The 23,611-nt window shown below is 52.4% G+C and overlaps 1 protein-coding gene across 2 annotated transcripts in view; it reads right to left on the bottom strand.

Moving 5' to 3' along the window:
- Positions 1 to 23,043, bottom strand: part of ELFN1 (extracellular leucine rich repeat and fibronectin type III domain containing 1) — a 103,452-nt gene extending 80,409 nt beyond the window's left edge. Inside the window, exons 1-2 of one of the 2 annotated variants that reach the window (XM_053957984.1) lie at positions 22,937 to 23,043; positions 639 to 751 (exon numbers count right to left, since the gene is read on the bottom strand). The gene's annotated coding sequence lies outside the window, so the exon portion shown is untranslated. Of the gene's footprint in view, positions 1 to 638; positions 752 to 19,779; positions 19,864 to 22,936 lie in introns of those variants that run through there. The other variant, XM_053957985.1, reaches the window with a different exon arrangement.
- Between the last annotated feature and the right edge of the window lie 568 nt (positions 23,044 to 23,611).

The raw sequence follows: 23,611 nt of genomic DNA, 5'->3' as shown, positions 1-23,611 counted from the left end.
GCCCTAAAACAAGGCTCCTGTTTGAAGTGCATGGATTGAGGCTGGATTAAGAAAACCCAGGAGGAGTGCTTAGCTCTGCTCCTGCTCTAAAAAGGCTGCTCAGCAGCAGCAGCCAACGCAGCTTGATCCTGCTCAGCCCTCCATGCGATCCCTGCGAAGGGCCGGGGAAGCGGCGATTTCGTATGCGCAGTTCGACGTGATCCGGGAGCGGGGAATGGCAGGGCATGTGCTCAGCTTCCCAACGCTGCAGGAGAACCCAGAGGGGAGCTGATTCTCCCTGAACCAGGAACAGGGAATGGCAGGGCCCGTGATCTGCTTCCCAATGCTGCCGGAGCACCCAGAGCGGAGCTGATCTGGTTCTCACTAAGAAGGAGGATCAAAAACCTCCACGGGGGCAGGGAAAGAACAACAGCAAATGCAGGATAAAATGCCACCACTAACCCCCACTAGAGCCTGAAGAGCCTTGCACTGCTTGGGTGCAGGCAGACACTTATCTGTGGCTTGAGACAAGTTTAGAGAATCCCTTCTGAAGTTTCCCTTTTGCAAACACCTTATTTCCCCCCTCTAATCAATGCAACGAGCAAGCTTAGTGAAACACAAATAGGGAACAGAGGATGAAACAATTTTCCAGCCCATACCTGAAGGTGCATCCTTCTTTTCTCAACAAGCAGCAGGGAGGACGTCGCTGTCTCTTGGTAATTTTCCAACATCCTGTGTTGCAGGTAGATTTATGCACTGATCATAGTTGAAGCTGTTAATAAAAAAGTGCAAAGAAAACGGATTTTACTGTGAAGCGTAGGGCTGCTTTTCTCCCAGCTTTGCATTATCATGACTTCCTCCTTTTTTAATCTTTTTTTCTATGATTGACCATGTTTGGGGTTCAAAGCTTCAAAAATAAATCGCGGATCGTCTTTCATCTACTATGCATGAGAGAGTCAGAATCATTACATGGTTTAAATGGATATTTTGGGAGCAACTCTGGACCAAGCAGTTCCTGCTTTAACTGGGAGCCAGAGGGATGAAGCTAATTTGCAAATAATGTTACATGCTGGTTTTGCTTGAACGCAGGGAAAAGCTGCAGTGGCTACTTGTCATTCTTTGTGAGAAATTGAACAAAATGGAAATCAGTTCACTAGTTAAAAAAGAAATATATACACACATATATATATATATATATATATATATATATATATAAAATCTGCAGCAGACCAATTTCTCCCGCATCAGGGGAACATCCCAGGACTGCAATTAAGCTGGAGCTCAGCACAAACCCTACAGCTGCCTGGGCACTGAGGACAAACACACCGGCCATCCTTTTCCTGGGAGCAGATTTTTAACTCGGTGAGCTATGAGCTTTTCTGCATCTCCACTTGAGCCACTTCTTCCTCAGGCAGTTCAAAAGTCAACTTTCCCCTTTAGCATCACTCACGCCTTCCCCCAGGAGCAGGGAGCTCTGGATTCTGCAGCACTGCACCTTCACAGGGAATCACCTATCGATGACTTTGTGGCTAGTGTCTACAAGGGGAAGCAGAGGAGCTAATATAATGTAATTTTCCATGTTTACTGCATTATTACAGTGGTTGAATCCGCTGATTAGTTCCCTTTTTTTTTTTTTTGCCGTCTCGTCCTAAGCATCCCTTTTATTTTTGCCCTGCTTATCTGCATAGAGTCATTTATTCACATGGCTGCTGTAACAGCAAGCAGGGCCAAAGCTATCATTTCTCCTCCCTTTCACATTTTAATCTTGCAGACCTCAATCTCTGTGATACTGCTATTACTTTGTCTGTATCTGATCTAACGGGAACCTGCCATTATTCTTTTTTTTTTTTTTTTTTGCCTTAAAAAGAGAAAACTAATCTGAGCAAAAGATCATGGTGGCTGTGGCACTAATGATCCCTGGCATACCTCCTTGCAATGAATCCAGTGCTAGAACAGAGAATGTTTGTTTCCTTTCTCTCTACAGAACTGCAGGACTGACCCCTCATGCACAGGCAGCTCCCACGAATAAACAACATTGTCCCAATCTCCTGGGGGATCCATTTCTCTGCCAACTATCTCAGCAGCTCTTCTTATTGTCTTATTTATCCAAACAGTGGAAAAACAACTCAAGAGGAACCACTCTTCAACAACATGACTGTTACTGGTTTATTCAGATCTGCTCCCCTACGAGCTAGGAAAGCCTCTTGCCCCAGTGGTTATTAACTGAAAAGAGAGTGGGGAAATTTCCTGTAATATGAACAAGAACAGAAAAAATGCTCTTCCTTCCTGTTCTTTGAAGATCATGGCAAGACATTTTGCCCCCTGGGCTCCCTAATGCTTCCCCCCCACCAGCTCTGAGCTGTTACCCCAACTGGAGACCATCCACTGAAGCACCAAGCCAAGATGCTCTGCACAAGCCAACCACATCAGCTAGAAAGGCTTTACTTGGGAGAGGCAAGGAGACAAATTGAGGAATCCCTCTACTCCATTCTCCTGCATCCCAAGGTTTTTCAAACAGTGGTCGCTCACTCAGCGTTCTCACTTCATGTCCACAATCTGCACCCTCACTGTGGTTTGTACCTAGGCCATGTTCTTCACCTCTGCTTGTAGTCCAGACCATCACGTGCCCCCCTTCTCCCAGGAATATTTTAAATAAATCAGGGCCCACGTTCAGCTCTTGGTCTGTGGTGCAAACAGGGATGTGGAAGCTTCAAAGACACACGGCTCTGGCAGGGCACAGGGTCTTGCCTGTCCCCTGTCCAGGATTTACACAGATGAGACTTCTGGAAATCAAACTGAGCCCTTCTTCACATCCTCTGATGATTTGGAAAATCCCTTGCTCACAGAACTCACAGCTGCCCAAGCTGTAGCACTGCAGGAACCTGAGTGTTTCTTGGTCTGCACGCACCCCAGCATGTATTATATTCACTGTTAATGAAAGATTAAATGTTCTAAAGAGCAATATTCATTTTAAAGCTACTAATATTCATCAGCTGTCCCTCACTTCACCTCACAAGCCTGAGAGCTGTAACAAAAGAGCAAATTCCAGCTCAGAGCATCTGTAAGCTGTGGTCTGCAGCCCAGCTCCGCAGCTCAAGGTCCCACAGGCATTTTCTGCAAGAAGTGGGAACCCTTAAAGATCTTCTAATGTAAGCAACTGTAAAAAGCCAGAAATGGCAAAAAAAATAACTCTCTTATCCTTGTCTTTGAAAGTCAGGACTAAAACAAGTCTCCCAGCTCTGCAACACTGATCTGACTTCTCCTGTGCCAGTCTGCACCCCTGTGATCATCCCAGGAGCCCAGGTTTGCTCAGCAGCAGTCACAGCAGTCATTAGATGGTGATAATTTAGTTCCAAGAGAGAGTCTGCATTTCCAAATGTGTCCCTTGCCCTCCTCCTCCTCCTTGGGAAAATGCAGCTCCTTGCAGGAGCAAGAGCCAAACAAAAGTCACAACAGACCCATCCCAAATCAGTTCTTACAGGACAGGACTGTCCATATGACCACATAACATCCACTCTGCCTCCCAAATGCGGCATTTGCTCCCATCAGAGGTGCTCCATCAGCACCAGGAGCAGGGCCATTTCTGCCCTGAATCCTCCAGCTACTCAGTAGGACAAGCAGAGCAGGCAGCCACCAGCCCAGGCAGGGGATCTGTGTGTCAGAAGGGCACATGTGCAGGTGCAAAGCATCCTTTGCACACCAGCAGCTTTCCTGCTGCCTTGGCACATCAGCACTGGTGGTGAATCACATCCCCTTTGTATTTCACTCGGAGGAACAGGGAGAAAGACGTATTTCACAGAAGAGAGTCACAAAGAGGCCCACCTAGGAAAATAGGCTATTTTTGGCACTATAATCCCTTTCCTGTGAAGAAGAGAGGGAGGCCCAAGAGACTGAAGGAGCTGCTGAAGCCCAGAGAGTAATCTGGTAGCAGAGCCTGGGGCATAATTCAGGTATCAAGGACCAACAACCAGGACTAAGACCCATGTTTAAAGACTGAGACCTGTGCTTCACCACCTGCCTGCCCACCAATCCTGCTGTGAGCCATGCCAGTGTGGCATGTTGCAGAGCAAGAAGGTAACCAGGAGCACTCTGTTTGCTTCCACAGACCTTTCCCAATCATGCAAAGACCTGGCTCTTCATTTGAGTGCTAATTCTCACTCTCTTTCATCCCAGTTTTTTGCAGCTTTTCCACAAATCCAGAATACATTTGAGCGATCAGCACAATGTTTAGTGAGAAAATCGTATGCTACATTTCCGCTTGGCATGATTTTGAAATGGTTAAGCTGTTAAGCCCTGAAAGGGAAGTTTTAAGAATACCGTGAATAAAAGAAGCCAAAAACAAAAATAAACCAACAGCAGCAAAATTAGAGCATGACATAAAGGAACCATTTGGATGGATCCTTTTTTCCAGAGAAATGGTGCATGCTGGCTGCTCCAATGTCAGGAGCTCTGCAGTTGTGTAGCACTTGGACTTTCATTACAACGGCAGAGAAATAAATGGAAAGTTATCACTAGCACACAGGAGAGGAAGGAAGTTTTCCTAAGCTGTCATCAAATCCCGTACAAACTTCTCTAAACCATGACCACATCATCCTGAGGCTCCCTTTGTCCCTCTCTGTCCCAGCAAGGGAGATGCTATCAGAGCTGGAAGGGGCTGCTTGACTCACTCCTAAGGCCAGGCAATGGTCCAGGGTGGGGTACTCCACCCAGAAATGCTTGTACACCCACATTTTCCAGATAAACTCTCCCAAGGAGAAGCAAATCCTGCCCCAATGTGTGTCTCACACAACACAACCCCGGTGATGCTGGTCTAAGGACAGCAGGTTCTGCCCAGAGTGTTTTGGGGACAGGGGGGACTCCCCACCTTCACCCAGCCAATTTGACTCACACAGTGCAGTGACAGCTGCGTGGCCCCTCTGTCCCTGTGTCACCCAGAGGTCCCTCCTGAATTATGCATTACCCAGTAATATAAAATAATGCTTTGCTGCTGTGCACACTGACTCAGTGACTTGTGCAGCCGGTTACTGGGCTGAAGGACACAGCTCAACCACGACCATTTTACACTGATTTTTGTCATAAAAGGTGACACAATGCTAGATCAAAAGACCTCCCAGAATCCATACATGTGACAGTGTCCCACTCCAGCTGTGATACAAAGCATTAAGGTAATGACAGTTGCATTCATACCTGCTACTTTTAGGTCCACCCAACCCAGAGCAGCTGAGAGGAACAAGGGCTCTCTTCCTCCCACTCCAGCCTCCCCTGAGCCACTGTGAAGTGTTTGCTAGTCAAAGAGTTCCTGCAAGAGAGCCCTCTCATCTGGGAGGGCCTGGATCAGAGACATCAGGTCAGGTCATCTACAAAGGTAACGGTGGGAAAAACATCATTCCTGAGCACATTCATGTCTGTGCACATCTGTGCAGAGGTCAGGCACGCTCTGGGTAAGGGCATCTCCTGTCCAGTTCTGTACCCTGACCCAGCTTCAGGTGGGAGTGATAAAGAAGATGAACAAACAGCCAAAACCAGCCCTTTCTCCCACGCCCTACAACTTCTCCAGCTCAGGGCCTCGCCCCTCCTTCTTTCTGAAGTGCCAAAGGATCTCACACTGGGTCTGCAGTCACAGGATGAAGCCCATGACCTGTTCCCCCAAATACCTCTTCTCCCCACAGAATGCAGGAATCTGAGCAGTCAGCCCACCACATATATCCACCCTGGGAGGAGTTCTAAGACTTGTCCAGACAAAGTCAACACCAACCTGAGTCACCACTGGCAAAAGTCCTGCTTCAAAAAAGAAACTGAGCTGCAGAGTCCCAGAGTCTTCCCCTCTGGTTCACCCTCCTCCACAATCTTGAAACTGCAGCTCCTCTGGAAAGCTCTCTGTCTCCACAAGCAGAAACTCTCATATATGAAGTACTGACAAAACACTGGGATTTCATTTTTATTGGAAAAACAAACAGCATCTCTGCAGCTGTTGATTACCCCTGAAGCACAGCACACACAGGAACAGGCCACAAGACAGGGTACAGCACACAGTGACCTGCAGAGTAAAAAGCACAAGTGCTTTATTGCAAGTCAAGGGCCAGCACTTCCACAGGGAGGAGAATTTTACTCTGCACTGATTTTTATCTCACAAACTGCTTCTATGGTGTGGTCTCAAAGAGCCCTTGCTTCTCCTCACTCTGGGAGGAAGCCTGGCAGCCTCATCCCAGGACACTGCTTACACTTCAGGCAGAGGGAGTAATTCCTCTGGATAAGGTGGGTAACAGCACAGTGCTGCTTGTGCTCAGGGATGCACTCACCTCCCACCAACCACTCGGGCATGTGGGCTCCAAGTTACCTTTTCTTATTTCAAACATCCTCCATACCACTCCCAAGTGAGCCAGTGGGATTCATGGGAGGCTGGAGCTGGATCTTCAGCTCTTGTACAGAATAATACCTAAACAAGTATGCACCTCTTTCTTTTCCCACCTGAAGAGCCATGTTATCAAGTGCTAAAATTCTTTCAAGAAATTACTGGGCAAGTGTCCCTACTATTGCAGCACCAAAGAATAAAAGAGCACAGGGCAAAAGTAAATCAGTGTCTGTGGAGGAGGACTCCGGTCCATGGGTGTTTCTCCACACTGGCAGCCTGGTGACTCTCAGTGCAATACACACCTTCATGACAAAAGATGCTGAGAAGGTGCTGGTGAAGAAGGGAAACTGTTTTTCCCTCCCTTTTGTTTGACAAGTGCTTCTGCTGGCACTGGCTCCTGGACATGCATTTCACCATGCCCAGCTGAACATGTTAACACAGAAGCACAGACCCAGGCACTGCTGTCTGTGGGCTCCACTATGGATCAGCTGGGTGATGAGGAAATGGTTTGTTTGCATTGCTGGCATTTGCTATTTGCAGCACACCCAGAGCACAGGATGCCACAGGAGTTAACCTTCACACCACACACCTTCCTCAATGCAAAATCCTCCTACCAGCCCTCTGTGCCATCCCAGGATGGCAGGGCAAGGTCACAGCAGCCAGCTCTGCCCCCAGAGTAGCCAAGGCTCCTGTGACTCTGCTAAAGCCACCATAGGCTGAAGCAGCCCTCAGGCTCCACTCAAACACATCAAGTATTCAGTCCTCAGCTAGGGAGCTGGGGAACACCAGGAGAGCCTGGAAGACAAGCAGTTGTGTTATCAGGCATTCATCATCAGGAGTGAGAGCACACAACTCAACACGAGTGTCCTCCACTGCCTTCAAGGGCACAGATGCATTGAAATTCCCAGCAGATTCAGGGATCTTGTTTGCACTTCCATCACAGCCACGGCCAGAAGCTCTGCAGGCTTTCCAGGCAAACCCAGGAGTTCCACCAGGACTGGCAGCCTTGGTTTGCACCTGTGCAGTGCTTTGTGGATGCTCCTGGGAGAGTGATGGAGGGATTTTTTGCTATTTATTCATTAGAAGAGTGGTTTACATATTTTAAATGAAAAAGTAGAGGAGATTTTGCTTTTATTTTTTCCTTTCATTTATTTTTAAATCCTTCTAATCATCAGAACTTCTTGCCACAATGAACAACTAGACAGTTGTCATGTTACCTCAGATGTATCATGGCAAGCAGCTAATTCTCTTGGTTATAAATCATGTCCCTTTCAATCTCCATTATATAGCCAGAGCAAATTTGTTATGATGCATGTGTCATTACACACCAATGCCTTTCCATTATCATATAACTGGATACCCCCAAGGTTTGTAATTTGCAGTATAATAGTAATTTTTAAAGAATCATTGGTAATCAATAGCTCTCAGCATCACTGTCAGGATCATTTGCAAAACAAATAACAACACTGATCTCAACCAACTTTACAGGAGGGATATTTAATCCCCATGAACTGCATTATGCGATGGATAAGCGAGGAATCCTAGACTATGTATCATGTATTTTCCTTGGATTAAATATCACTTCAATCAATGTTGCTCCCAGCTGTACAATGCTGTCTGTGTTTTCTCTGGGTAATGCTGAAGTATTGTTTTACAAACTGACATCAGCTACGTGCTGGGCAACAAAAGCCCGCGGGGGGGTGTGAGGAGGGGGCACAGCCAGGGGCAAGGCTGATGTGATGCTCAGGGCAGCACCCAGCAGCAGCAAGGCTGGGGCACAGGGGGCTGCAGGGACCCCCAAACAGGGCACTGCTGCACCTTGACCACGACCACTGCTCTGGTGGGGTGAGCACAGATGGTTCTCAGGCCTGAGAAGCTGAGCAGGGCAGAGGTGATGCTCCCTCCCAGCGCGGGTTTGCTCTGCACAGACCTGCCCTGGACACCAGAATGCCCAGCACAGCCTCCCTGCCAAAATGGAATGAGCAGCAGGAGGAGGTGCAGCTGTCAGCCCCGTGTCCATACAGATCTGGGGTTTAACCAAGGCACCCTGTAACTCCACAAAAGTGCTGTGTAGTATCAGCTAAGAGGTCCAGCCATTGCCTCATCATCTAACAGGGCAGCAAACAGATTGTATGTACTGCTTCTCCTTTTCTTCAGCAAGAGGCTGGAATTTGGAAGACAACTGCATCCCAGTCACCCTGCCCTGGCTGTGGTCAGTCTGCATCCCAGGTCCTGACAACCTTCAATGCAGCTTTTCCATTTAAAAATGGGGGCACAAGCAGCTGATCCAGCCGGACCCTGTGCAAGCAGTGCATGGAGGGCACTCACAGAGACATCACCGGCCTTGGGCTGTGCCACAGCCCAGGGCTCCCTAATGAACATCTCCCAAGTCAGATTAAACACCACGCCTGTGCTTCAGCAGCCTCACAACCAGCCAGCCCAAGTGACCTGTTGCATGGCCAAGAGCCAGCCAGCACCTGCACCTTCCCTTACAGATGGCTTTCTGAGGCATTAAATCCACATTTAAATTTTCTACTCGGTTCTGCCTTTCAGAGCTCTCCAGCAGAGCCGTATCTCGCTCCTTGCAGCTGGAGACACCTTTAGCAAAATCTCCAGCTCCTACTGATGTGGAAAAATTCATGCATTTCTCTCCTTGTGTAAGCACAGGTCTGGCATTCACGGCACTTCCCAGAGATAAGCCCCAAATCACTCATCGCTAGAAAACCCCGCACTTTGGTAAGGGCAGACAGAGTTGGGATGAAAAAACACCACCCTTGGACCCTAACTAAACACTTCACCTGCTGGAGATTACAGAATCCTATTTAGTTATACCAGAGAGCATTTTCCACAAAGGAAACATCATCAATCTGGCTCTAGAAATCCAGTCAAATAAAAAATTTTGGAAGGAAGAAGAAATCCAGCTTGGTTTGGTTCATTTTTAGAGACAAATGTGGTTTAGAAATGGGATTAACTGGGGTGTCCAGGCACTCCTTCCCGCTCAGCAGCACCTCAATTGGGCTGTGCACTCCTGCAAGCTCCTGGCTGCCCCAAGGAAAACGCCATTAAAGAAAACACAGCTATTTTTAAAGCTAGAAGGACAAATTCTCCTCCCAGTTACACCAGTGACCTCGTGACTCTCCACAAGGTTGGGCAGGCACAGCTCTGATTTGGGGCTATTTTGAGCATCCTCCAGAGTCACCAGGCACCCCACAGGCAAAAAGCACCGAGGAGCAGGATAAGGCCCTTGTCTTCAGATAGTCAGACCCAACCTGTTAAGACAGTGATAACTTTCACCAACAAAAGAATAAAATATGAATTCCCTTTCTAAGTAAAGCACTTTAACCAACACAACCACTTCCCCCACATGCACATGGGCCTGAGCAGGGCTGGTGCTTGCTGCTGCTCCTGCTGCCACCCCCAGTCATTCATCACACATGCACACGTAGTACAAACTCATTCAGAGCTCTTCTGCAGATGAAATATTTAAATGGTTTATACTTTGCTATCCTTTTTAAGTAAGATGGAATCGCCATCAACAGACTTGGGCTGACTTGCTCTCTCCACCACCTTTTTTTCCTTTAATTGTCTCCCTGCAGTTTCATCAGGCTGCATCCAGGTTGATTCAGGAGCTTCCTGGGCACAATCCATGCTGGTAAAGCCCCCTTGGATGTTGCAGATATGGTAGCGGGATGAGGAAGCAGCTCGTGCTCTCTGGAGCAAGCACAGGGGCTATGGTGTGACTGAGGGGATGGTGCACATGAAGAGAGATGCAGAGCCTGGGCTTTCCAGTCTGCTTTTGACCAGCTGGGATGAACACAACCTGCCTTGCCATCTGACCCTGCCTGTTTGTGCTGCCCTTTTCAGGAGCTGCTTCTCCCACCGCAGGGCAGCAGCCACATTTTGGCTGCTGGTGACACCAGCAAAAGCAAAATCCTGGGCAAGCTGGCAGAGAAGACATGGCCAACATGCAATGTTGTCGTTCATGTGCTGACATACAACACAAAACCTTCAAGAGCATCAAGCTTGAAGAATTTCCCAGTTTGTGAGGTCCAAGGAAGGTGTAACCACAACACAGAGGCTTTCTCCCTGCTGCCATGCCCAGCTCCCAAATGTCCCAGGAGGCTGCACACACACACAGGCTGCACCAGGAATCCTGATGGACAATGACTGAGCCAAGCAAGCAGCCATTCTACCCAAATTCACCCCCATGCTCTCACACTGGAGGCCAGCTGCTGCTCCTGGTGCAAGGGGAGAGGGGACACACCCATGGGCAGGGAGGGAAGATCTCTCCTTTCCCTGCAGAAGCCTTGAGATGGAAAAGGCTTACAGCTGTGTCTGCATCCATATGCATAAGAGAACAGGCCCTGATCCAGCGCACGCTTACGTCAATCTGCCGTCACCAAGATTTAGGAGAACATTTAAAATTAAACAAGAATTTCCTTGCACTGCAAAACTAAGGACAAAGACAGTAAGGAAGTCTTGTGGATAGTGCAGAAGCAGGTGTTGAAGGACCTGGTCCCAGCACAGCTCTGGTACTGACACCCCAGATAACCCTGGGCATGTCACTTCACTTCCAGGTTTACCCACTGAATGCAGCTGCCAGCTCTAGATATCATTCTGATGACAGGTAAGGGGTTCTCAGATGGTCACAGAAAACCTGACCAGCTCAGGAGGTCATGTCCCATCTTTACATGCTGTGTGCAGGACAGGTTACCTGTAACTCAGCACCTCCAAGGACCCCACAAGCCCTGGCTCCGAGGAGCTGCTTGCAATCTAAACCACAGAAGAAAGTCAGCATTTGCAACAACACTTCAGATTTCACCTGCTGAAAATAAAGACAACAGCTTTTTAAAATAAATAGGGAGAAAAAGCAAGATCAATAAGTGACACACGCTTAATTCCCAAGCCAGCCTCATTAAAACAAAGCGTGTTATTCTGTTTACCCCCACAAATAAGGGCTATACAAGATGATGCTGTTTCATGGCTGTTTTGTTAAGACTGGGACTAGAATGGACAAAAAAAATTCATAACATGAATCATCTATTCTTTATTGACAGAGAGGGGGAAAAGCCATGCAGAAAGTTTGGGGCTTTTTCCTAAAGCCAATGTGGTATTAGAGAACCTGCAAGCTAGGTCACAACTGGAAACTATTTTAATACAGAAGAGGACTTTTCTGCAAAATTGTTGGAGAATCCCAGAATCATTTGCATTGGAAAATAGCTCCAAGATCATCAAGTCCATTAGTGAAGCTCAAGATTAACAAACTGACCCATGCAGTAAACAAAGACACAAACTTCTCTGAACTTGGATGGGGCTGTGACATTCACTTTGCTTCTAAGCATTATGGTTGGACTTTATCTTTTAGGCAATTTTCCAACCTAAATAACTGTATGGTTTCTAATGAAGCTTTAAGAATCTCATCCCACAGACTTATTTCTCCTTTTTTCTTTATATATGAAGCAGTTACACGAACTCCACAGCCCAGTTTCTGCTCCTTTGTGAACTGGGACAGAGGTTGAAACGTGTTGATTTATTGAAGTTTTCCCCTTGGTCCTCTGTGGTAGATGTTCTTCACGAGCAGTTGCATCATTCCTGAGCCCAGGCTTCAGCATTTCCATGGACAATATAAAAAAAGGAGCCAGGACAAGTCAGCAACACCAGAAGGGCTCAGCAAGGTGTGAATAATCCCCATCCACCCTCTGTGCACCCCTCACTTCCAGCCCCAGCTGCCTGCTCAGCAGGGCTGGGCAGAGGCAGAGCTCCACTGCATTGCCCCCTCAGTGTCCTGCTCTGCTGCACAGCTGGCAAAGCACAGCCTGCTCCTAGCACAGGCCAGGTCCCTGCAGCCCCTACAGGACAAAGGCTCAAACCCGGGCAGCATAGAAGTTCAATGGTGCCAGAAAACACAGGAGACTGGCTTGAATGCCCAGATTTTAAACACAAAGAGATTTCCAGCAGCTCTCCATCCCCCTTGGGCCACACACCAGACTTTGCAATTGATTGTTCAGCACCACCTTCCCTGGAGACGGCGGCTGGAAGAGACATTACTGCAGTGCCTCCCTCACCCCCAGGAGCCAATCCACCAGCAGTCCCATCCCTCATCCCACTGGTCCTGATGGAAGCCGTGTCTGGCACACTCCTGATGTCTGCCCACATCAGCATTTGTACCTGCTTCACTCTGAGCAGGTGAGACCACCACAAGGGTTACAGGGTTTGCTTTCCAGCCCCGTCCTTTGGCAGGAGTAAAGCAGAAACAGGCATTTTTACACTGCAAATCAGATGTTTAATATATTTTTTTAATCACTGCCTTTTTTGCATTGTTTTAACAAATCCACCCTTCTTTTGGGGGGGGGGCAGTGGGCACTCAGAAGGCTGAGTGGGAAGTGCCCCTACAGTGCTGCTCCACACACCCCTGCTTTTACTCCAGGCCAGGCACAAATTTCTCAGGACAATGATAAAAAGAAACTACTTCAGCTTCTCAAGTGTCCCAGGCTTTTTCCTGGTAACCAAACTGACCAACTGTTTATCCTGGAGAGGGAAAGGTTAATTAATAATGTCACAAGATGAGGCCCTGGGCCACACAAGTACCATCTCCTGCTTGGTGAACCACCAGCATTAAAGGAACCAGCACTGAGCTGAAGTTAAGACATTTATCCTTTGACAATACTCCATTGCAACAACTTTATTTTGATGATACGGGATGATTAATGCTTACAGCCACTGTCATTTCCTTTGATAGATTTTTGGGGCTGTGGAGTGACATTTGCTCAATGCACCGTTCCTGAAAAGCTGCACTCGTCGTAGCGTGGAGGAGAGGGATGCTCCATGCATCAGCCATCAGTAACCTGCCTCTGCCAGCTGCAGGTGGCCAGGAGAGATACTGTGAGGAACTGGGGATGCTTACAGAAAGCTTTGACTGGTGAAGGCTGTGGAGCGACAGGAAGGTGTGTTAAACAGCCAACGTTGTAAGAAATGGTGAGAGTAGAAAGAAAGGAGACTGTTGGTTGCAAACACCACAGCCAAGAGCTGAAGCAGATTTTTTTTTTTTTTCCACAAACATGCTGGAAGATCAGATCCTGAGAGAGACTGTCCGGGGCTGAGTCGCAGCCACAGCAAGCTCTCACAACTTCTCTTGAAGGTAAGACACATCCAAAAAAATCTGACTGATCAAGACAGACAAATGCTTCAGCTGTAGACTTCACTAATTGCAAAAAAATCCAACCCAGCTTGGAAACCTTAATCTTAACTTGTGCACCTCTGAGCTCCCCCCACCTGTAACATGAGGACAAGAATATTTCCCTCAGCCGGCTGCTGCAAGGTTCTCCTAATCAATCAGCTCATTAATTCATGCAAAGCATTAGACAGGCAGCAGATGGATGGCTTTACACAATAGTGTTTTCTACAGTGAAATATTTCTACTTAATTCTCCACCAGCAGCTGCCTGCCCACTCTCATCACACCAGCACGGAGTGGCCCAGGCTCACACAAGAACACCCGTGAGGTCCAGAGCAGCAGAATCTCCCCTGGATCCAAACAGCACCCGGTGCCACATGGAATTCCCTGGCTGGAGACACCCTTTCCACAAGGCTTCTTAACAGACTTGATTTTCCTCATATTTAAAAGCCGTCTCAGGAGCGTAACGATTTAAAATTCACTCCCCGCCGCAGTCAATCAATGGAGCGGCGGCTGCCGGTGCCGGGCGAGCAGGCGGTGATGAATGGGGCTTTGGAGGCTGCACCGCTCGCCTCCGAGCCAGAGCAGAGCGTGGGCAGAGGGCGGGGAAGAGAAGCAAAGCCAGGAACAAAAATTAAAAGGAAGAAATGGGGTGGGGGGTAGAAAAGCCCAGACTGCTCTCTGCGAAGTTGGGACAAGTGTCGGTCTGGAAGGCGTCGCTTGGAGGGAGCAGTCTTGGCTTGCGTTCGTCCCCCTGATCAGCTACCATCCTCTAACTTCAATAAACCAGGAAACACATTTGTTTCAAGCAAGTGCTAACCCCAAGCCTGGCTCGTGGTGAGGACCAGAGCCCTGGCACCAGCACCCACCTGCACACGTGCCACTGACCCAGCTCTGCTTTCCAGGAGCTGCCGCAGAACAAATGCCCGAGAGCAGCTCTCGGGAGCACATCTTCCCTGCAGACAGAGCAGTGAAGGGCACAGGAGCTGTCCCTCAACCTTCCCCGTGCAGAAGCAGGCAGACAAGCCCCACGGGGTGGCAACGCAGCTCCCTGTGCCCCCCCATCCCTGCGCAGTGCCAGGGCCTGGGAGGAGCAGCCCTGTGTGTCGCACTCACCCCAGAGGGACGGGGAGCACCCACCCCTGCAAGTACCATGAGTTTTCAGAGAGGAAAAATATGAAATAACCCCATTTGGGGGAGCCCAAAGGGTCTAATCCTGCCCCAGCATGCTGCAGATCACCCTGCTCTACGGAGAACAGATGCTGCTCAGCATTCAAAAGGAGCTGCTTCAGATCTGGGCTCTTTTTCTCCCTCTTCCTTCTATTACAGGGTCAGGTCAGTGCTGTGCAGCCTGTCAGCGTAAAAAAAAAAAATATTTTAAAAAATCATAATACAGAAAACTGGTATTCCCAAAGAAGCTGCAGCTTGTGGCATGAGCATCACAGCTGAGTGTTACGAGTCTCACAAACCAGAGAGGGGAAAGAGTCGAAAATGAAACTCACCACACCAGCAAAATAAAAATATGACGCAGTAAATTAATGATGTTGCTCCAATTTGAGAAAACACTAATTAAGAATGTGTAATTGAATTAATGCATTATTTAGAAACCCCAGCAAATCCTGAGTGGGAATATAAATACATTATAGGGTTCCTTTGACATCCAGTCTCTCTCATACCTCACTACCCCCAATTTATTTTAATGTCACCAGAATCTCCAGATTTATTTATGTCCTTGCCATTGACCACTGCTTTACATTTATCCCACATATCAATATCCTCTCCCCTCAATTCCACACACTCAAGCGCTCCATATGGGGTGGTGATCACCATTTGATAAGTCATAAGTAAGTGCAATTAATTAGCTCAGCTCATCAACCACTTCCCCTCCCAATGCCCTGCAGCCACAGATCTGGGTCTAATTTGTTTTGAGCCTGGAAAAACATCAAATACCTCATTAGAAAATAAATCCATCTCCTAGAAATACATTTTTTCTACAGCTTCAAGTGTCAGTTTCCCATGTTACACTGGGAAAGGCCCTGCACATGCAGCATCTAAACCCAGCCCAGGATAGGTCAAGAGATGGATAGCATCACATTGTGAAAATAGAAGAAAACAGAATCTCAGGGAAAAGGGTGGGGGGAAAGACAGCCCCTCAAATGTATCACAGCACCTGTGAAACTTCCTGAGATCATGCATCTGCAGCTGGGATGGTTTAGGAGTGCTTTGGATATTTAGCAAGAGGCTTTACAAACATTATTCTTCCCTCGTTTTGAGCCCTTCAGAGCAAGAGTTCTTATTACCATTTCTAGGAAGATATACAAATACACCAAAAAGAAAAAAAGAAATCCAGTTAAATTGTTTAAAACTGCTAAAGACTCTTTTAAGGAAAGGAGCAAGAGAAAAGAATGCAGGCAAATCCAAGTTCATATACATACATATAGCTCTGGGAAAGGGAAAAGAAGCAGCACTAAAGTGCCTTGTGTTAGGTATGAGAATACACTGTAGCAAAATATGTATGCTGTTTATAAAACATATTGGAAGACTTTTCCCTAAAAGATGCCATAGAGAGTATAAGATTTTATGATCTCTGCCTGTCCATTTTACAAAGATATACACAAACAAGTAGCCAAATCTGCCTGCAGTTTAACTCCATTAAATCCAATAAATGAGTTTGGCCCACGAAAACTCTGCACTTACTGTAATAAAGTTAAAAGCTGATAGCAGCTGATACAGTAAAACACATACATTTCCATACACTTATTCCTGCAGATTTAAAAATACGAATGAGTTCAGAGATTGCCCTTGTCCAGCTCATAAAGAAATGCTGGAATAGGAAAGAAAAAAAAACAGATCTTGGAGATTTTCCCACTGACTCCCTCTAAGCACAAAGGAGAGAGGGGTAGGGGAAGCCAGCAGAATTGTGGTCATTTGGCTTTTCTGAGAGCCCTGAACACATATGATGTGTTAGAACAATACCCTGATGGTTTGGTCACCAAGCAGGGCAGGACCCCACCCAGCAGAACAGAGGTCAGAGCCCTGGGACCCCACTTCTCCCTCATCAGTCCCCAGAGAGGACAAGGAGCTCTCAGGGCACAGATGTGGGATGCTCTGCTCCCCGAGGGAGCTGTCCACACTTCCATTAGCTGAGGGCTTTCCTCATGAGCACTGGTTCTACAGCCACTGGGCCTTCTTTAACTGTACCTTGAACCTCATATTGCACAGGGGACCAGACCAGGGAGTGCAGAGACCAAGCCCAAACAAGAGATTTAAGCCTGCCCTGATTGATAGGCACTTTGGGTTTGTTTATTGAGGCGTTTTTTTAAACACACAGCTTTCTCATGGGCTCCTGCCATAACCACACCAACTCCCACCTCCCCAGCTTCCTGCTGTGTCCCCCCAGCTTCCTTACCCAGGCTCATAAACCCCTCAGTGCCACCTCCCCCAGACCCTCCTGCCCCAGCTCCTCATGGCACAATGAGGCTCCAGGTCCCCCTCACCTGGAGCTAACTCTCACAACTCCTCTCTTTGGTATTTATTATTATTTGCTCCTATTACACAGATGTCTCAGGGACTGAGATAACCCTTGTGCTGGATACATGCACTCCCCACTCCAGCAGCCAAGTAACACCACACGAATCATTTCATGCTCTTTGTCCTCTTTTTCCCCACCAAGCCCCTGGCACCACTCTGCATCCTGGACCAAGGCTCAGGGCCTCCAGTCCCTTCACCCCAAGGTCCTCACAGACCAACTGCTTTCACAGCTCTGCCTCCCTCCTCACCCACAGTTTGGGCAGTGTATGACTCCACAGCTGTCCCATCGAGCTCCACACAGATCCTCTCCTCCCCACCAGCCTCCTCTGGGCCCAGTTTACTGCTGGCCATCAGATCTCCATCTCCCCACACCCAGGTACTCCCCCCCAGTGCTGTCCTGACATCGGGCTCACTCCAACCCTCCCCAAGCCCTGGGTTTGCAGCAACAAGAAAATACAGCAGCTGCACAAAATCATGCCAAACACTGCTAAAGGCTGTGCTCCTTGCTCATACCCCCTTTACAGCCTCCACACAGCTTCCCATCTCCTCAGCCCTGCGCCTCACAGCCTTGTTGGTGACTCTACAGCTGCCTTCCCACTGCCCAGAACAGCACAGCTTACTTGCAGCAAGCCCCCAGCCCCACATCCCCTTCTCCTCAGGCTCCTCACTACCCTGCAACCGCTCCTTCACAAGTCTCTCCACTCCACCAGACTTCCCAGTGCCCTTTGCTGAAAAACCACATAATCCCAGGCTTTTGCTTCACTTGGAGCTAACACCAATTGCAAGTGCTAGCAGCTGGGATGATGCAGGTGATGCTGTGCTGCTGTGGCTTTTCTCAGCATGAAATCCTGGTCCTGGAGCAGCCAGCAGGGAAGAGCATCCCAACCAGCACAGCTGGGATGCTCCTGGGTGCTGCTTTCTGTGTCCCTCTGGAATGCAGGGCTTCACTGACATAACCCACTCACTCATCGCCAGCACATACATGGAGAAATAAGTATTGGAAAAAATTGCCCAAGGATGGGGCTGAGGCTTGATGAACAGATGGGACAGCTCTGGGCTCCCCAGGGCATGGACCTCGTGTCCTGTCCCCATCACAGTTCCTCCAACCCCAGTGTTACACCCAGAGCTCAACTCATAAACCTCAGAAGCACTGACCACGTCCTGCTGTTTGCATGCATCGTGCGCTCCTGTGTTTAGCACAGACCGGAGAAGCAGAATACATAATCCACTGCTCACAGTAACAAACCTTACACCTAGAACAAGCCAAAAGCCTGACCTTTCACAGTTAAGCATCCTGGTGAGAGGTTAGATCTTGTGTTTTCTGATCATCAAACAGGGAAGCATTAGCCAGACAGGAAGAACAAGCTCTTATCTAGACCTGATTTCTCTCCCCTCCAGGGGATCCTGTAGGATATTTCAGTTCTGCTCGCTGTATGATTCTTCCCTCCCCCAGTAGCTTGAAATCAGCCAAATTCACAATCTAATCTGGCCAGGAGTCAAAGGGGAGAAAAATCAAGTCCTAATGCAGTGACATTGAATGGGGAACTGAAGCCAATCAGAAAGGCATTATTGATCCCTGCTCGGAGCACCTCGGTCAGGGAGGGGGAAGCTGCGGGCAGCCGCAGAGCTGCCCACCGCAGCCAGCCAGGGCTGCCCTGCCAGGCCTGCAGCGTTCCCAGCAGAGTTCCCAGCGCCTGCCTGGGCTGGGAGCCGGCCCCGGCCGGCACGACGAGAGCACCCACCAGCCCTGTGCCGCCGGTGGCGAGCACCAGCCCCTGGCGAGTACCAGCCAGCCCCTGGCGAGCACCAGCCCCTGGCGAGCACCAGCCCACGTGTGTGCGGGAGCGTGACCCGTGTGCTGCCTGCAGCGCTGTGTTTGTGTGCAAACACTTCCAGTGTGCATCGCCTTGGCGTGGGCCCGTCTGCGGGAGCCAGGCTGCTCCATGGACGGGGTGTGCGTGCGGCTGTGCGCTCCGAGGGCTGCGCGCATTCCAGCGGCGTTAGTGCGGGGCAGCTCTGCGGGAGAGCCAGGGGCAGGGGCAGGGCAGGACAGGGCAGGGTGTCTGTGTGTGTAGGGCTACCTGCGCCGCACAGTCCCCGCAGCAAGCAGGGACAGGCAGCGGGTGCCTCAGCGCGGGCAGCGGGGCAGGGGTGACCGAGGATGGCGAGCAGCCGGACAAGGCTGAGCTCAGCTCTGGGCATCCCTGGGTGCGATCCCGATGATCCGGCCCGCGTCAGCGCTGGCTACGGGCTCCTCTGCCTTATGTAACCACGGCACGGACGGAACGCCGAAGGGGGATGGAGACCGGGGGGAGAGGAGCTCCCCACTGAGCCCCGAAAGCAAAGGGGCCGCGGCAGAAGCTGGATATCCCCAGCAATGTAACTCTAGACGCCCAGCTGAGTGTCGTTGCCACCGGGCAGACTGGCCCGGCTCGGGGCTGCCCCGGTGCGGAGCAGGTCCAGCCGCCGGGGCCGGTCCCCGCCGGGAGCTGCCGCCGGGCTCAGCCCGCAACCCTCCAAAGCAGGCGGGCTCGGGACGGCAGTTCCGGGGGAGGAAAGGAGTCCTAGGAAGTTTGGGGACTCCACATTTTGCAACGAGTCAGGAGGAAAACATGCTTCCTTAAAAAAAAAAAAAAAAAAACTAAACCCATGCAGGGTCCCGGTAGCTCCTGTCCCCTTTGGCTGTGCCCCCCAACCTGCCATCCCAGGCACCGCGGGGCCGTGGGGCACTGGCACCCCCTTACCTGCCGGCGTCACGTCTGCTGCTGCCTGCCCTGCTCCGGCTCTTCCTCCTCCTCTCCTTCCTCCTCCTCTCTCCCTCTCCCTGCTGCTTGGGGCTCTTTATGGAGATTCATTCATTCATGCCTTCCCATCGGTCCCTCAGCCTTTCCCTGCCTCCCGGAGGCAGACCGTGTGACGCCTCGCCCCTTTCCAGCCACTTTCTGTTGTCACAGAGCGGCGCTGCCCCAGCCCGGAGCGGCGGCCGGGCTGGGACACGCGTGGGCAGCACCGGGCCGGGGGAGCGTCCCCCAGCGCGGGGTGAGGGGCGTGGACGGGCGTGGGCACGGCACCGACCCGCCCTGGTGGGTACAGACTGTCTCTGGCACCCGTAGCAGGGGCGTCGGGTCGGCTCCAGAGCTTTCCGCTCTGCCCTCCGCTTTCCCCATCCCCACGCCAAGCCGCTCGCACCGAGAAGCAGCTCTGCGGAGAGGGCACGGGTGGGCCCGCACCCCCGGCCGCTCCCCGGGCAACCCTCGCCCTTTCTTTCCCTCTCTGCTCGTCCCTCCATCTTATTCCAGCTCGTCTTCCCTCGCCCTCTCCCGCTGCCTCCGCACCCGCGCCAGGACCGCATCGCGCTCCGCCGAGCGCTGCCCCATCGCCGCCGCTGACAGAAGCGCTGCCTCCAGCTCGGAGCGGGGCGGCGGAGCCCGGCGTGCGGGGCCAGGGCTCACCGGCCACCCGGCCAGCCCCGTGTCCTTCCCACCCCACCCTGCGGAGGCCATCCCGACCCCCACCCCGGGGGCCGCTCGCTCCTCCAGGTCATCGGGCAAACTTCATCCCTGCTCCAGCCTTCCCCAGGACGGGGTCCCCCCACTGCCCAGTGCTGCGCTTCGAGGGGCTGGGGACACGCTCTCGATCCCTACCGACATCCCCCCGCTGCCACGGCAAATCCAGAGGGTCTAGAGGAGTGTGAGCCCTGCTTGGTGTCAGGCAGCACGGCGGGAGATACTGACGGGGGATTTTAGGTGCTAAATTCGAGCGGATTGCCTCGTCTCTGCGAAAGCAGGGGGTTATTCTTTCCAGGCAGGCAGGACGGAAAAAACATGCTTTTTAAAGACATCGTCGGAAATGTGAAGAGCAGCTCCCGGGTTTTGGCGCTGCCACAGCATTCGGAGCGATAAACCCTCAACTTGGGGTGAAACCCCTTAAAAACCGTCCCAGGAGCGCCCCGCCCGCTCCCGTTGAGCCGCGCCGTTCCTGCCGCCGGTGCCACCCCCTTTGCATCGGTGCCATCAATTTCTATTAACGATCGCTTTATTCACCGCTGCAAACTTCTAAATATTTAATCCAGCGCGAACCGGCGGCGGAAAGCGCGAAGCTGACGGGAGGAGGCGAGTCCCCGGCCCGGGAGGCGGGAGCGGTGGCTCTGCCCCGGGGGAGCCTGGTGATGCCAGTCCCCCCCTCCCCTCCCTCCGCGGGGCTTTCCCGGGGCTGCAAATCACAGCCTGGACGTGGGCAGCACCGCAGGTCCCGCGGGCTGCCCGAGCCGGAAAGGCAGGGATGAGCGGAGGTGCGGAGGATTCTGTCCAGGGAGGAGGAAAGGGCTGCGGGGGGGACACCCCGGCATCTCCCCAGCACCGGGCGCGGCTGCCCGGCGGGTCCCGCCGCGCACGGGACGAGCAGCCACGCTCCACATGGAGCGGGACGAGGACTGGGGACCGCCGGGGCTTTGGGCTGGTTGGAGGGATCCTGCCCAGAGAGCGGAGGTTTCCCGCATGTCCCTGGTATCCCCGGGTTCCACGCACCGCCCCGCCGCCGCCCCGAGGACCCCCAGACCCGGCCAAGCCTCATTTAAAACGCAACCAAAAAAATTATTTGACAACTCCGCTGAGCCGAAGGGCGAGTGCCCGGTCCGACGGGCGAGTACCCCAGTCCGACGGGCGACTTTGTCGGTGCTTCGTGCTCTGCCTGTATTCAGGAACCAAGACGGAACTTTACGGCAAGATCTGTCATTATAATTAAAACTGCAACACACCCTCCGGGAAGGAACACGTTCCCGCGTCGTCGTGTGTCCGTACCAACTCCCCCCCACCCCCCACCTCCACCGCAGCCCTTTTCTAAAAAAAAAAAAAAAAAAAAAAAAAAAAAAAAAAAAAAAAAAAAAAAAAAAAAAAACACCAAGCAAGCGAAAGCGGCTCAAACTCTCAGGCGGGCACTTGCCCCCGACCTCCCCCGAGCTATCGACGACGGCAGCCGCACCCGGCGAGGTCCCGGGGACCGTCCCCCTCTCCGGAGCACGGACACCCCCCCCCGCCCTCCTCCACTAATTTTCTTTAATTAAAGCTCTATGTGCGGCGCGTTTGGCGAGGACAGAAATAGCCGCTGAAGGAGCGCGTGTGGGGGGAGGCAGGTCCCAACTGCCGGCGTGGGAATGCAGAAGGGATTGGGGGGGCGGGGGGAGCAGAGCCGGAGAGCGGCTCTGCCACAGCTCCCACCCCAAGGTTCGCAGCCTCCAGGGTTATTTGGGGTCAGGGCGACGGTCTGCCCTGTCCGAGCGCTCCGTGCGGCGTAGTTGCGACCCGGGCGGAAGACCCCTGCCCCCGAGGCCATGCTACTGCCCGCGGCACCGGCTCTTCCCCCGGAGCACCGGGGCTTCCCGCAGGCAACAGTTGCAGAGGCTCCCCCGGGGGATGCTCCGGCTCGGGCGCACCCCGCCGGCGGAGGGAGACCCCAAAGTGGGGATCCCCGTGGGTGGGGGAGGGAACACGGGCCGAGCGACCGGAGGGGTTCTCGGCTCCGTGGCCCCGGCCCGGCCGTGGGGAGCTGCTCCAGTCCCGATCTCCCGCTCGCCCTGGCGATAAGGACAGCGGGAGCAGCCCCGGCCGAACCTGGGGACTCCCCGCCCGCGGAGGGGAGGGCGCCCCGCTCCCCCCGCCGCCGGCCCCGCGCTCCCCTCCCGCCGGAGCCCCAACCTGGGCTGCAGCCGCTAAAAGTTTGGCGACACGGAACGGCCACCGGGGGCTGCGCGGGGCTCGCGGGGCTCCCGGGCAGCGCGGGGCGCCGCGGCGGGGCGACACCGGGCGCGGGGCCGGAGCGGAGCAGAGCGGGGGGCTCCGCTCGGGGTCGGGGGCGGCGGGGGGGGCCCGGGCGGGCTGCGGCGGGGGATGCGGGCGCACCTACCTGCTCCGGAGGCGGCTCCCGGCTCTCGGCGGCGCGCCCAGCCCCGAAGCGCGGTGATGGGCGGCGGACGCACCCGCGGCTGCGGCTCCCCGCGCCCTTCCAAGCGGGCGGGCCGGGGGCAGGAGGCGGGCAGGGAAACGCAGCCGGAGCCGAGCAAATCCCAGCGCTGGAGCCCGGCCTCCGAGAAGAGAAGGGCTGCAGCTCCTCACTGCGTCAGGCGAAGAGCCCTGCCCGTGCAGGCGGCGCCGGGCAGCGCTGCCAGGCCCGGGGGGCTCCACCGGCACGGCTCGGCACGGCTCGGCTCGACGCGGCTCGGCTGGGATGGGATGGGCAAGGCGCAGTTCGGCTCGCTTAGGGCCGGGTGGAGCGGTGCCATGGGGCACGGCACGGTTCGGCTCGGTACGGCCTAGCACGGTCCGGTACGGCTCAGCACGGCCGGTTCGGCTCGGTTCCGGCTCGGCATGGCACGGATCGGTAGAGCTCTCCGGGGCTCGGTGACGGCCCGGAGCGATAAACGGCTTGGCCGGCAGAGTCGGGCTGGCACCGGGAGCTGGGGGCTGTGTGTGGATGACACTGCGAGTGTGACACGGGGTGTGTGACACTGTGACACTGGGTGTGTGACAGTGCGCGGTACCGTGTGTACGTGACACTGTATTTGTGACATTTGCATGTGTG

The sequence above is a fragment of the Vidua chalybeata genome, chromosome 16 (assembly GCF_026979565.1).
Source record: "Vidua chalybeata isolate OUT-0048 chromosome 16, bVidCha1 merged haplotype, whole genome shotgun sequence".
Classification (NCBI taxonomy): domain Eukaryota; kingdom Metazoa; phylum Chordata; class Aves; order Passeriformes; family Viduidae; genus Vidua; species Vidua chalybeata.
The sequence above is the reverse complement of the archived record's forward strand: the minus strand, read 5'-3'. Positions and strand labels throughout refer to the sequence as shown.